This window comes from Dasypus novemcinctus, chromosome 4 (genome assembly GCF_030445035.2).
Source record: "Dasypus novemcinctus isolate mDasNov1 chromosome 4, mDasNov1.1.hap2, whole genome shotgun sequence".
NCBI lineage: Eukaryota > Metazoa > Chordata > Mammalia > Cingulata > Dasypodidae > Dasypus > Dasypus novemcinctus.
The window spans coordinates 36,003,680-36,018,052 of NC_080676.1; positions in this window are offsets into that span (position 1 = coordinate 36,003,680).

Here is a 14,373-nt window from a genome sequence, read left to right on the forward strand (position 1 = left end):
TCCGCAGTTCAAACCCCAGGCCTCCTTGATCTGTGTGGAGCTGGCCCATGCACAGTGCTGATGCATGCAAGGAGTGCCCTGCCACGCAGGGGTGTCCCCCGCATAGGGGAGCCCCACATGCAAGGAGTGTGCCCTGTAAGGAGAACCGCCCAGCGTGAAAGAAAGTGTAGCCTGCCCAGGAATGGTGCTGCACACATGGAGAGCTGACACAACAAGATGACGCAACAAAAAGAAACAGATTCCCGTGCCACTGACAACAACAGAAGCAGACAAAGAAGATGCAGCAAATAGACACAGAAAACAGATAACCAGGGTGTGGGGGGGCGGGCAGAAGAAGAGAAAAATAAATAAATAAATCTTAAAAAAAAAAGATAAAAAGAACCTGAAGGAACCAGGTAGCAGTCTTAACTTCCAGTTCAGTGGAATCATTGTCGTATGTCCTGGTGAAAGTGCTTCTCCTTTTGGATCTAAGCCTGCAGACCAACAGAGCTTAAGGCTGCAAGGACAGGAAGCTAAAATTTTCCTAGTAGATTACTAGGAGTAATAGTGAGCTGTGCCATCTCCATTTCCATCCTTTGATTCCTGGATATGTGAATCCTGGCTATGGGAGAAATAGCAACATAGAGTGGATGCTGATTTAGAGCATACAGAGTCTCCTGGAGAACACTGCCCCAGCCTTGCAAGGTATTGACACTTAATTGGTGCTATAATTATGTCTTGAAAAGGCCATTCCACTTTTCTATCAATCCAGCTGCTTTATGAATTTTGGGAACATGGTAAGATCAGTGGATTCCCATGAGCATATGCCAATTCCTGCTTATCATTTGCTGTGAAGTGTGTTCCTTGATCAGAAGCTTTGTTTTGTGGAATACCATGGAGGTCGATAAGACATTCAGTAAGTCCATAGATGGTAGTTTTGGCAGAAGCATTGCATGTGGGAAAGGGAAACCCATATCCAGGATATGTGTCTATTCTAATTAGAACCAATTGCTGCCTTTTCTATTATGGAAGTGGTCCAATACAATCAACCTGGCACCAGGTAGCAAGTAGATCACCTCTGTGAATGGTGCCATGTCAGGGGCCTGAGTGTGGGTCTCTGCTGCTGCAGCTTGGGCACTCAGCAGTGGCTGTAACCAGATTGGCTTTGGTGAGTGGAAGTCCATGTTGCCAAACCCATGCATAATCTCCATCCCCACCTTCATGACCACTTTGTTCATGAGCCTATTGGTCAATGATGGGAGTGTCTGGGGAAAGAAGCCAACTGGTATCCACAAAATTGGCAATCTTACTCTAAGCCTTTTGTAGACTCCAGTAAATTATGGTCTTAATTCATTCTTGTGGGTATGAATCTATTGTAGTTAAGAGTTTTTGATTAGGTTCAGTTAAGGATCTTTTGATTGGATTACTTCAGTAAGGCATAGCCCATGATGGGTCTTAATTCTCCCACTTAAGTCCTTCATCAATGGGATAAATAAAGAGAGAGAAACAGAGAGAATCCCACAGATGATGCTAAAAAAATTTCTGGGAGTCAGAAGCTGAAATCAACAGCATCCAGGAGAGTGAAAGGCAAAGGAGCAGAAAGGAAGTGAGAGGAAGGCAGAAGCCGGAAGCAACAAGACCCAGAAGAGAAGGGAGAGACAGCAGACACCACCATTATGAGTGCCTTGCCATATACCAAGAGTCCAGGATTAGTGGCAGCCATGTGTCTGGAGAGAGAGCGTTGCCTGATGCCTTTGTTTGGACATTTTTCTTAGCCTCAAACTGTAAGCTTATGAGTTAATAAATCCCCACTGTGAAAGTCAACACTTTTCTGGTATATTGTAGCTTTTAGCAAACTTAAATGCACAAGAGCATGGATAAGACTTTCTTTTGTCTTTTGGGGAGTACATGATTCAATTGCAACAGCTCCATTCTAAGCTATCAAGGAGGAAAAACACCTCATTTATTCATGATTGTTGAACAGTGATTTGCTATTCATTTCTAATTTATTTAAGTCTAAAACTCTTACTGTTTTAATTTTTTTTCACAATTTGCTTTTTTTCCCATTTTTAAAAATTTATTGAATATATCATTCATACATAAATATACATAAACAATAAGCATATAATAATAGTTGTGAACTTACAAAACAAACATATATAACATTGTACAGGACTCTCATAACTCACCCTATCACCAATAACTTGCATTGTTGTCAAAACTTTTTAACTAATGATAAAAGAGCATTGTCAAAATATTACTACTAAACAACGTATTTCCCCCAACCAATCCTATTATTATCTTTATATCATTTATATATGAACATACATAAACAATTAAATGTATAGTAAAAGTTGTGAACTTACAAAGCAAACATGCATAACATCATACAGGGGCCCCATACATCAACCCTCCACCAACACCTTGCATTGTCATGAGACGTTTGTTGCAAATTATGAAAAAATATTGTCAAAATCTTATTACTAATCATAGAATATTTGAAATATAATTAATCATTTCTCTTATTTTTCTAACAACACATGACATAGTTTTTAATTCCCTTATGACTTATTAAACTTATCAACTGTCAACCATTGTTATATTGCAGTAATATCATAAAAAATAGTTGAAAAATATTTACTATTGGGACTCAAATAAACCTATGCTGATAACAACTCTTGGCGCCCTGCTTTCAAATTTTCATGTTTGCGTCTTCATTTTCCATTTTCTTCAGTTAACTATAACTAACAGTAATCATGAAAAAATCTTTCCATGAATGACTGCGGTATGTTTCCCCAGTTTTCCCAGCCACAAAACAGTTGGGGGTAGGGTAGGGATTGACCCAGTACCAAAACAGAGAATGTAAGATGAATATATAAAATAAGATTGAGATAGTTTGGGAAGAGGATTTGAAAGGCTCTCCCACGCATAGACATATTAAGATATTTGATAACAAATATGGTGTGGGCACTGCCTAAAGAGTACAATATCAGCCACAGAATTCAGTATTCTGGAGACCTCCATCAATATCCTATGGCTTCAGCATTAGTAGGAGGACTGAGGTTCCTTGGGTACATGCAAAGTGCAGCTGCAGGTAACAAGGGCGTTTGGGCTACCCATCAATCAGTTAGGAAGTCTTTCAATACATTAACCACTACTGTGGCCAAACCAGTATGAACCAGCTGAGTATCAGGACTGCTCTCTTGAACATAAACATGGGACATGAAGTTGGTGACATCTATTTTGATTGCTCAGTCATATACATATAACAATTTGTATATCTGTGTGTGCTTTTATAAATATATATTTCTTTTCTTTTCTGATAAATTTTGAATGACAGAGGTGTTGAATAAGAAGTCTTCAGATATTTTATGCATTTCTATTACTATTTCTATTATTAAGTGAGTTTACAATAGTATTACTGAAATATGCATTTTTATATATTAATTATAACATTATTGAGAAAAACATATCATGATTGCCTTTGAAAGTCAAGAATTGTTTTATAGTTATCTGAACAACTGTTTCTATTAAGGATTTTCAAAATAGATCTTAAAGTAACAAAAATTACAGACATATCCATTTCAATTAGAATAATTCTTTACAAATTTGCTTAGTCCAGTAAGAAAATATAATTAGATTATCATGAATACTGGTTATTCAGATGAGATCATTCCACACTGTTAAAGAAAGCACACTCACAAGGTGTGAAAGACATATAATTCAGATTTTTGTCATTATGTCCTTTCCTTCAGTCTTTAACAAAAGTTGCACTTCAGACTGGTTTTTCAGCTGCTTGTCTTGTTTTATTATGGAGGTTAATGTCATACCATCAAAATTGTAAATACATTAAAGAAATAAATGGTGCACACAAGAAAACTTAAATTCATTTCTAGACTTGAATTCCTAAAAGACAATCAAATCATTACATGTAATATTTTTTGCTTTTTATTTTTAAAGAAGCATTACATATATGTTACATAAAAAATATAGGGGATTCCCATATGCCTCACTCCCCAACATGTTTTCCCAAATTAACAACATCCTTCACTAGTGTGGTACATTTGTTACAATTGATGAACATATATTGAAGCATTGCTATTAACCATCAACTATAGTTTACATTATAGTTTACACTCTATCCCACACAATTATGTAGGTTATGACAAAATATATAATGATCTGTACCTGTCATTGTAATGTCATACAAGACAATTCCAGTGTCCCCAAAATGCCCCCATATCATATCTTTTCTTCCCTCTCCCTCCCCTCAGAACCTCTAGTGGTCACTGCCCTTATACCAATAATAGAAGTTCTTCCATTGCTAGAATAATAAGAAGTCTATAAGAGAATAATAATAAGCCTACTTTTGTCCATTGCTCATTCTCCAATCTTGAGGAGTTTGGCTTGAACTCACCCAGAACAAATAATTAGGAGATGATGATGGACAACACTCATCGCAAGGAACAAAGAATATCTGCAACTGCAAGCAATATAGTTCCATCCATCTGATCCAGGGGACCGAAGCCTCCTCTCAATTAGAAACACCATGGCCATCACCATCCCATGTATTTTAATTAACTATATTCATTATATGTCATCTATGATAAATATTCACAGTCATAATAAATAAATGATGATTTTTCTGAGTTATATTTGTCCTATTCTTACTCTATAGTGGAATTCATGTACACAAAGATAAAACAGTTTTAAAAAACATCCTAACCATTTTATATATATATATCAATTGGCTTGGTTCATCTCTATGGCTATATGAAATTAATAGAGCCTGAAAAGTGTTATAATTTTTGGAAATAGGAAGAAGTTGCCTTTACTTTTTGGACAGCACCTTGAAAGAATAATGTTTTTATTGCATATATACATACAGTTCATCTAGTTACAGCCTGAATATTTCCTTCTCTAAAGTTAAAGAGTCAAACTTTCATAAGAATTTCTTAGTCTTTTTTACAAATAGCAATCATTTGCTAATACAAATTTTAAAATTTCCATTGTGTTCAGATTTTATATTTAATGAATTTGATTGTAGAACTATTTAATGATCTATTTTTTTCTATTTTAAGATTTATTCTGGGAAGTTAAATTGATTTGAAATATATAAATCATGCAGTTCTTAAAAAATTTGGTCAAGCAGAATTAATATGGCTGAAAAGAATGGTTGTAAGAGGCTTTACTAGATTAACATAAGTAGGAAGAAGAGCCCATTATGTGTTTCAAAACCCTTTCACTATTTCAAGGAGTAATTCCCTGTGACTTAAAATATTAAAATAAATATACAAAGTTAGTAAAAATGTAAAATCTATTCATAAAATGCCTGATCAAAACCAAATAGAACATTTTTCAATTACTTGGATCAATAAAGTTCCTATAAATTTAGTATTAACTTTATTTTTGTATTTCTTAAAAGCTAAAACAAAATGGAAGATACTTAAGATATTAAATTATCATGATTTTAAAAAACATTATCCTGGGCAGACAAATCTTTTACCCTAATATTGTGATTAAGACATTTATATACATGGCTTGTCATGTAAAATACAGTGACTAATCTAATGGATAATACTTTTGGCCTCAGTTTTACAAAGAATACAGAATAGTCCAAGAAAAATTCTTACATCATCTCTCCACAAAATCCAAGTTCATAAAAAGAAACAACTCACTAAATGATTTTTGTGACACATAAGATGATACAGTAAAGATGGTGTTTTCTGAGGATAAAACTAGAAAATTGGAATAGAAGACAGGAAATATAGAACACGTGATTTTTTAAATTAAAATAATTGGTTCCTATCTTGCTACTCACACCACTAAAACACAGTTACAGTGTAGAAGGTCATTTTAGATTGCTTTTAAGTTTTTCACTGCTACTTCCTAGGAAATACCAGGTACACACAAGAATAAAACCAAACAGAAACAGCCAACCATGTGTGTATCACAAGACTTTTGCTCCTTAAATGAGCAGTGAATCCCTGAAGTGTCCTGGATATTAAGATAGGGATCCACAAATTTCCAGTAATGAGGGATCTTCTGGTATGAATCAGTTTTTTTGGCCCAGGTAGCAGAGGAAGCCTGTCAATCAGACACACACACTTTCCAGGCACTTTGTGACATCTAGATTGATTATTGTCCTTTGTTCTGCATAAGAAATTCTCCAATCTCTGCCTTTCATACATTTCTGTTAATTGCAAGAAAAGTCTTTAACTTATTCAATCTATTTCCCAATATATGAAGAAGTGATTATGGTGCCTCACTATCCTATGGGGCTATTGTAAAATGAAATAAAATAATCTACTTAAGAGTCCAGTGGCTTTTTGTGCTTTTAGAAGATGCTTAGTAAATATTAGCTTTCTTTTTTTCTTTTTTAACTTATCTCCTTCTGGAAGCTAATTAGATAAAATCAGAATTTAATCCAAAGCATTTTTAAATCTGGAAGGAAACTTAAAATTATGTATCTGAAGCTGGGGATAATCTCTTATTCATCTTGTGTTACTAGAAAACAATCAAATTTAGTTTCCTTAAATAATATTCCATAATTCAAATCTTATTCTTATTCAAAGAAAACTTCTCTTGAGTAAGTACACATTACTTATAAAGGATTTGCATATTTAAAGGCTTAATTTTTATGCATCACTAGGGATTAATTCAGGTTTTAGTCATCAATAAAAAAGGATACGGACTGTTTCTTTGTGCAACCTAACTGACTCTCTTTCCCTGTGTCATTGGTACTTGTAATGTAACTCTCATAAAACTATTTTAAGAAAAGGAAATAATGACAAGTAGATTCCATTATTTGCAATATTCATTTCTGTGGTTATATAGATGAAACCATATGTAAAACTTAATCACACTGAACAATATATATATAAGCTATACTTTTCAAAATATATTAAATACGCATTTTTCTAAAAGTAGTCCTTTCCTTACTATTGCTCAAAACCTACTCTTTGTGATAATATTATGCTTGAAGTGTTTATAATACTCTTGTATCCTAATATTTTGTCAGATATCTTGGATAGGAAACTGAGCCTGCTAGTAACAGGACAATTATTGTCTCCTATATAATAAATGCAATTGTAAACAATTCCATTTAAAATTTACTTCAAATTAGAAATCACCTTAGCATGGCAACCATGATTTTCTTTAAGTAATATAACTTCATAGGTGTTCACAGAGAAAACATATATTTTTGTTTCCTAGGATGCTTAAATAAATGGTATGAAATGCCATGTAATATATTGCATATAGTAATGCTTGTATGCATCAAATAATTACACAAGGAAATAAGTCAACTTATTAAGGGGGAAAATAACAACGTTTTTAAAAATTAAGATATACCATTATTACAGAATTTAATAGATTGTAGGAAGAAGACATGAAATGCAATATAATATCTAGAAAACCAAAGTGTAGTTTTCTTAGAATGATAATCTCTGTAGATATTTCCTAATTTTCTTTTATCAGATTTTTTCCTTTCTTTAATCAGAATTGTTTTTAGTGACTTAATATAATGCATCCATATTAAATGATATAGCAAATGATTTATATCATTTACATATTTCAGAATTTTCCATTAATTTTTAGAATATAAAAATGTCATGCTTCTAAAATAGTTGGACTAATAGCTAATAATTATTTAATGCTTATGACCAGATACATTGGATTTCACACGTGTTAGTGGGAATCATTAGGTTAAGCAATTTTCCTATATTTTATAATTGATCATGTTTAGAAATTATATAATTTTGATGGCAGATAGAACTTTAAATCTCAAGGAAATGAATTTGCTTGATATATAATAATTATGATGTAATATATGATATGTCAGGCAATGCTTCTCAGGTTAAGATCAGACAGAGTTTCCAGTTTGTTTAGTGACAAAAACCATATATGAACGTGTTCCCCAAACCTATACTTCACTGAGAAGTATGGGTGAGATTTTTAAATAATGATCAGAGTAAGCTAGAAGTCCAACGCTAGTGTCAAACTTACATCATGAAATAAATAAGACAAATTGCACACACACGCACATATACTTATTCATCTTTATCTTAAAATAGAGTTTCTTTATATAACATGTGGTAGAGATCTGTCCATCAAAGATTCAAAAATCAAACTACCTACTCTGTATCTCTCCTAAGAGTCAAAAAGGCAATTCAGACTGACGGTTCCCAATATCCACCCACCCACCCAAGTCAACCAAAACTCTGATTTGAACCTCCAAGACTATCACATTAAGGCAATTCACTTTGCTTATTGCAATAGAAGCCTATCCATATTCATTGCTTATGCAGTTGCTCTACTTAGATATTTTCCTACACAATGATCAGATATCATTCACCTGCCCAAAAGCCATGTTGTCCACAAACCATTGCAGTTAGAGTAAAAGCCAAAAACTTTAAACCGGCTTCCACTGACCAGCACAACCTGCCCAAGCCCTTTTTTTTCATTATGTCATCTAACAATCTCCCTCTTTACCAGTGACACAAACCAAGATCATCCTAACTCTTTTATCTGTGTCCTTGCTGATCATTGTGTCTGGAAATGCTCTTCCCCAGATGCCTAAATGTCTCACATACTACAGGTCAATGTACGTATGTCATCATGCCAAAGAATTCTCTGCCATTTTATACTCTATCTGGAGTACATGTATAGGAAAGACCATTACTAGGTGACTGGATCATTTAAGCTTGAGCCTTGATCCATCTGTAAAAGACCACACTCTCCTTTTATGTCAATATTTCCTATAAGTGTGTCTAGAAGAAAGATACGGCAGAGTGAATTAAATGAGAAGCTACTTTTTAATACAAACAGGCCCTTGGAAATCACCAAGATAGGAATTCTTATAACTGAGAGGAACAATATGAAAGAAAGACAAATTCAGTAGTTAGTACTAAAGTCAGTTAAGTGAAATAGAAAATTTGGAAGTTATCTGTGACCAAACAGGAAATAAGCCATGTTGATTATTTTGAGAACTTGTTAAATTTTCAGAATTCATTCTAGAGTTAAGAATTGCCATATTTAAATGCATAAAGCTTTTGAAGACTATTTTTTCCCACAGTTATTGCTAATACAAGGACATTAATGGATTTTAGTCATCAGTGAGTTAACTGCATAGAAGGCTGATTATATCTACCACCAACCAGGAGATTGCTGTCAGCTATGAGTGATGTTTTATCCAATCAGTTGAATGCCTTAAAAGGGGAAGTGATTTCAGCATTTGTGGGAAACAAAGGCATGTTGTTTCCATGGAAGCAAGTTACTTTCTGACCACAGGGTCATGCTGTCCCTAGAGATATATGTGCAGGTGGCTAATCTCTCTGGGAAACATAACATTCCAGCAGAACCCAGGCTTCATATCTCAAGTAACCTGGGCAACAAGATTAATGAGTATATTTGTTTCAATAATATAATAGAACATTATGAGCTTTGGTAACTATCTTATCCACTGTGCACTGTGTTATTTAGAATGAGGTAATGGGAATAGTTAGCTAGAATAGTGGCTGGTTCTCACAACTGCTTGGGGTATATAAAGAAGCCCCTGAGATTAATAAACTTGTCTAATGAGCTTGAGGCTTCAATGCTCGCAGATCTCCTGAACCCAATCTTTCTTTGTCTTTCATTCCCGATACCCTCGGGTCCATCAACTCTGACAATTGCATTCAGAGAGAATTTCTCAGCTTGTCCTTGGGCAGTCAACATCTCCCAGGAGCTCATAAAGGATATTCTGTGGACTATCATTGGAGCCCCTGGTTTGGAACTTGCCTGTGGAATCTGGATGTATGCTTCCCTACGGTCATATGAGTGAGTTCTTTAAAATCTCATACTATTCCCAGGTATCTCCTTTTGATTCTGTTTCCCTAGAAAACCCTTTCATTTAATTAGGAAAATTATCAAATACAGAAAAGTTGAAAGAATTTTGCAGTAAAAAGCCATATATCCATAACCTAGGTTCTATAGTTAATATTTTACTGAATATGCTTTATCACATCTCTCCATCCCTTTATTCATCTTTCCATCCTGTATCCATCTCTCTTCTTAGTATCCATACATCAATCTGCATAATTATTATTTTTAAGATGAGATGATTATATTTTAAAATATCCTCAAAATAAATGAAGGGAGGATTTTGAAATAAATTGTTCCTGTACAAATGGTTATTTATTGGAAATAAAATAGAGTTAAATCCTTATTTTGACACACTAATTACCATAGTAAATTGAAGTTGGAAGGAAGAAAGATAAATAGCATACAACTTCTAGGAGAATGTATAGATTAAACTACATAAGCATAAACCAAGATGACTAATATAAAGAAATAAAATATTGAACACTATTGATAGATTCATGCTCAATAAATATTAGATGTCAAAGACATTATTGCAAAATGACCAAGATTTGAAAAAACTAAGGAATCTATTTAGAACATGAATATAATGTATGGCATGTTGGACATTACAAATCATAATTATGTACACATTTATAATATTTTAAATAAGGGTGAAAATATTAAGAAGTTAAATGATCAAATAATGTAAAGAAATGGCTCATACAGAAAAAATATAGAAAACTTGCAAATGTTAAAATATGCTCAGATTGATGATAAAGAAATTTACTTCCTGGATGTTAATTTCTTTATCATCAGTCTTTCAAGTAATTTAGAAATATCCAGGCGTGGTAAGGAAGTGTTAAAATAGGGAAACTGGATTGCCAGTGAAAGGTGTCTTATTCAAGTAAGGGTCTTACTATTTGGTATGTTTTGTTTCAAGGATGCATCCACCAGAGACAGATCTTCCTTGTTAAGAGAACAGACTTCCAGGAGTAGGAGTTTTAAGCAAAAGGGCTGCCGATTCCTTTGAGGTTTAACTATTATTATCATCATTTTTTACTGGAGTCAATAGAATGTGATGCCTAAGGGAGTGCCTTTGCTTTAGACAACCCTGGGTTTGAACCCTGTCTCTACATTTTTACCACCACTGTGACTGAGCTAGTTACCTAAGTTCTGTAAGTACTTACTCCCTCATTTCTAATTTTTAAAATTATTATTATTTTAACTTTATTTTTGAAAAAGTTTTAGATTACAGAAAAGTTACATCAAAAATATAGGAGATTCCCATTAACCCCACCCCATTCATCACCTTCTCACATTTTCCCTTATTAATAACATCTTACATTAGTGTGGTACATTTGTTACAGTTGATGAACAGATATTGAAACTTTGCTACTAAGTATAGTTTATAATTTATGTTATGATTTGCTCTTTACACTGTAAAATGTATGGGTTTTTATAAAATGTATAACAACCTGTACCCATCATTGCACTATCATGCAGAACAATTCCAATGTCATAAAAATGCCCTTATGTTCTGTCTATTCTTCCCTCTCCCTCCCCTCAGAACCTCTGGTAACCACTATTTTTACATCAATGTTACAAGTTCTTCCATTACTACAATAAGTCTCCTTTGGTCCACGGTTGCATTCCCCCCTCAATCCATATTATTTAGTTGCATTTCAATGTAATTTATACATATCAGTAGTACATTTTCCCTTAAATATTTAAGCACATATAAAATTAAGTAGAGTTTAACATTTGATCTGGTTAAATTTTTCCTTTCAGGTAACATTTACATACAATAGACTGCACAAATCTGAAGTGGATTCTTCCATGAGTTTTAATGAATGTGTGCACCTGTGTAACCCAAACTCCATTCACTCAGAACATCACTATCCCTCCAGAAAGAATACTTTTATCCTTTACTGAGTACATTGTCATATCTGCCTCTTTATGTTCAATACCTGACAACTGGATAGTTTATGTTTATTCATTCTGAACTTACCCCACTACGTCATTACCCCTCTTTTTACATGAGTTTTTCATAATGTTAACTCTATTCATGGTAAAAAAAGGAGAGTTTAATATCTAATAATGCTGCTATTTTCCATATATAAACCTGTACTCTTATGATTATTTTTATTTCTTTTCCTTTCTCCCTTCTTAGATTTCTTGTTTTTTATTCCCTGCCAGAAATTATCAAAAGACTTAAATGACAAAATTTTACACTGAGGATAATGTAGAAGCACTTTCATGTTTGATATAGAAGTACCTGCTAGAGGAATAGTAGAATCTCATATTTTGTAAAAAGAAAAAAATAAGTTTGCCAGAAAGGGGAGTAACCTGTGGCTTTTCTACATTTGATTTCTAAATAACATAAGGGCATTTTTATGACATTGGAATCATTCTGCATGATAGTGCAATGATGGGTACAGGTCGCTATACATTTTATAAAAACATGTAGGCGGTGGACTTGGCCCAGTGGTTAGGGCATCCGTCTACCATGTGGGAGGTCCACAATTCAAACCTCGGGCCTCCTTGACCCGTGTGGAGCTGTCCCATGTGCAGTGCTGATGCGCGCAAGGAGTGCCCTGCCATGCAGGGGTGTCCCCCGCGTAGGGGAGCCCCACGCGCAAGGAGTGTGCCCCGTAAGGAGAGCTGCCCAGCATGAAAGAAAGTGCAGCCTGCCCAGGCATGGCACTGACCCCACGGAGATATGACGCAGCAAGATGATGCAACAAAAAGAAATGCAGGTTCCTGTGCCACTGACAACAGAAGGAAGCGGACAAAGAGGACGACGCAAATAGACAAAGAGAACAGACAACCAGGGTGGCGGGGTGGGGAAGAGGAGAGAAATAAATAAATAAATAAATCTTAAAAAAAAAAAAAACCTATAAAGGTCAGACACATGTTTGAAACCAAGAAATGGCAAATTAAAACTCATATATAAAAGGGGCAGAATAGTCATATGTAGAGAACCTCTAAATGAGTCTAACTTTGTTACACTGGGGAGCATAAATTCCAAAGTAAGGCCTACTAACATGGTTCCAAATTCCTGAACTGTCTTCCCTGCTAATAGTTTCTGGATATCTCTGAGCCCTCAGGAGCCCCACTATTTGAGGCACTGCTTACTGTGGCAGTCAATGAGATCCTGCTGAGATTTGCATAAGTGAGTAGAAATGACCTCCCTACTCACTTTGAAATCTCTTAGCCATAAAAACTCATTTATATTTAGCACTATACTTGATAAATATATGTCCCAGAGACTTAAATCTTTGGTCCATCCATGTGCTAGTTGAGCCTTGAATTTCAACAGAGTTGCAACATCTACTCTCCCATTCTTTGGACTCACCCAGGACAACTAACAAGGAGATGATGATGACAATGTCCATCCCAAGGAACAGAGTGTCTGCAACTGCAAGCAAGATAACTACTTCCATCTGTCCCATTGGATTTAAGACCCCTCTCAATTAGAAGCAGAGTGGGCATCACCATCCCCAAATCCTCAAGATTGGGAAATGAAAAATGGACTAAAGTAGACCTATTAATATTCTACTATAGACTTATTATTATTCAAATTATAGAAGAACTATTATCACTGATGAAAAGGCCCTGGCTGCCACAGGATCTGAGGGATGGAAGAGGAAAGAATAGGTGTAATATGGGGGCTTTTCAGGGCATTGGATTTGTCCTGCATGACATTGCAGTGACAGATACAAGCCATTGTGTATTTTATCATTACTTACAAAATTGTGTGAGACAAAGTGCAAACTATAATGTAAACTGTAATCTGTGGTTCATGGCAATGCTTTGATATGGGTTCATCAATTTTAACAATGTACCACACTAATGAAGGATGTGGTGAATGTGGGAAAGTGTGGGAGGGAAAGGGAGTGGGGTATATGGGAATTCTTTATGTTTTTGTGTGTGTGTGTGTGACATTTATGTAATCTAAAGTTTCTTTAAAAATAAAATAAAATAAATTATTTTTAAAAAACTCATAAACTTATTGTTACTTTTTCTGATCACTTTAAGGCTGAATGGACTATCATTGTCTTCAGCAGAATAATGGATGTGAGAAGATGTTAGTCCACTGAATTTTTTAACATATTGATGATAGACTTTATATCTTTTGTTACTGGGATCTGAAATCTAAAAATCATTAAGATGTATTATAATTATTTGTTGAACTTAGACATTTGTTAGTTTCCAATGGTCATGTGTTTATTAAACATAGAATATTTATGTCACACACTTGTTGTACACAATTAGTGAATTATCTATAGCTAAAGGAACACATTGTGGAATATATAAGAAATTATCATAAGTTTTGAGATTTCTAGAGTGAGGTGGGCATTCAGTATTTTCTTTAACTTGCTGGTCAGGTTGTAGATTAAATTATGCTAAAACCTAAGTACCATTTTTGAATTCATATAAACCTGAATCTATTGGTTTATGTTATTGGTATCTTTTAGATAAATTTTTGTTTTAGCATAAAAATAAACAAAGTATAAAATTATTTTGCTTTACATGATTTTACAAATTAGA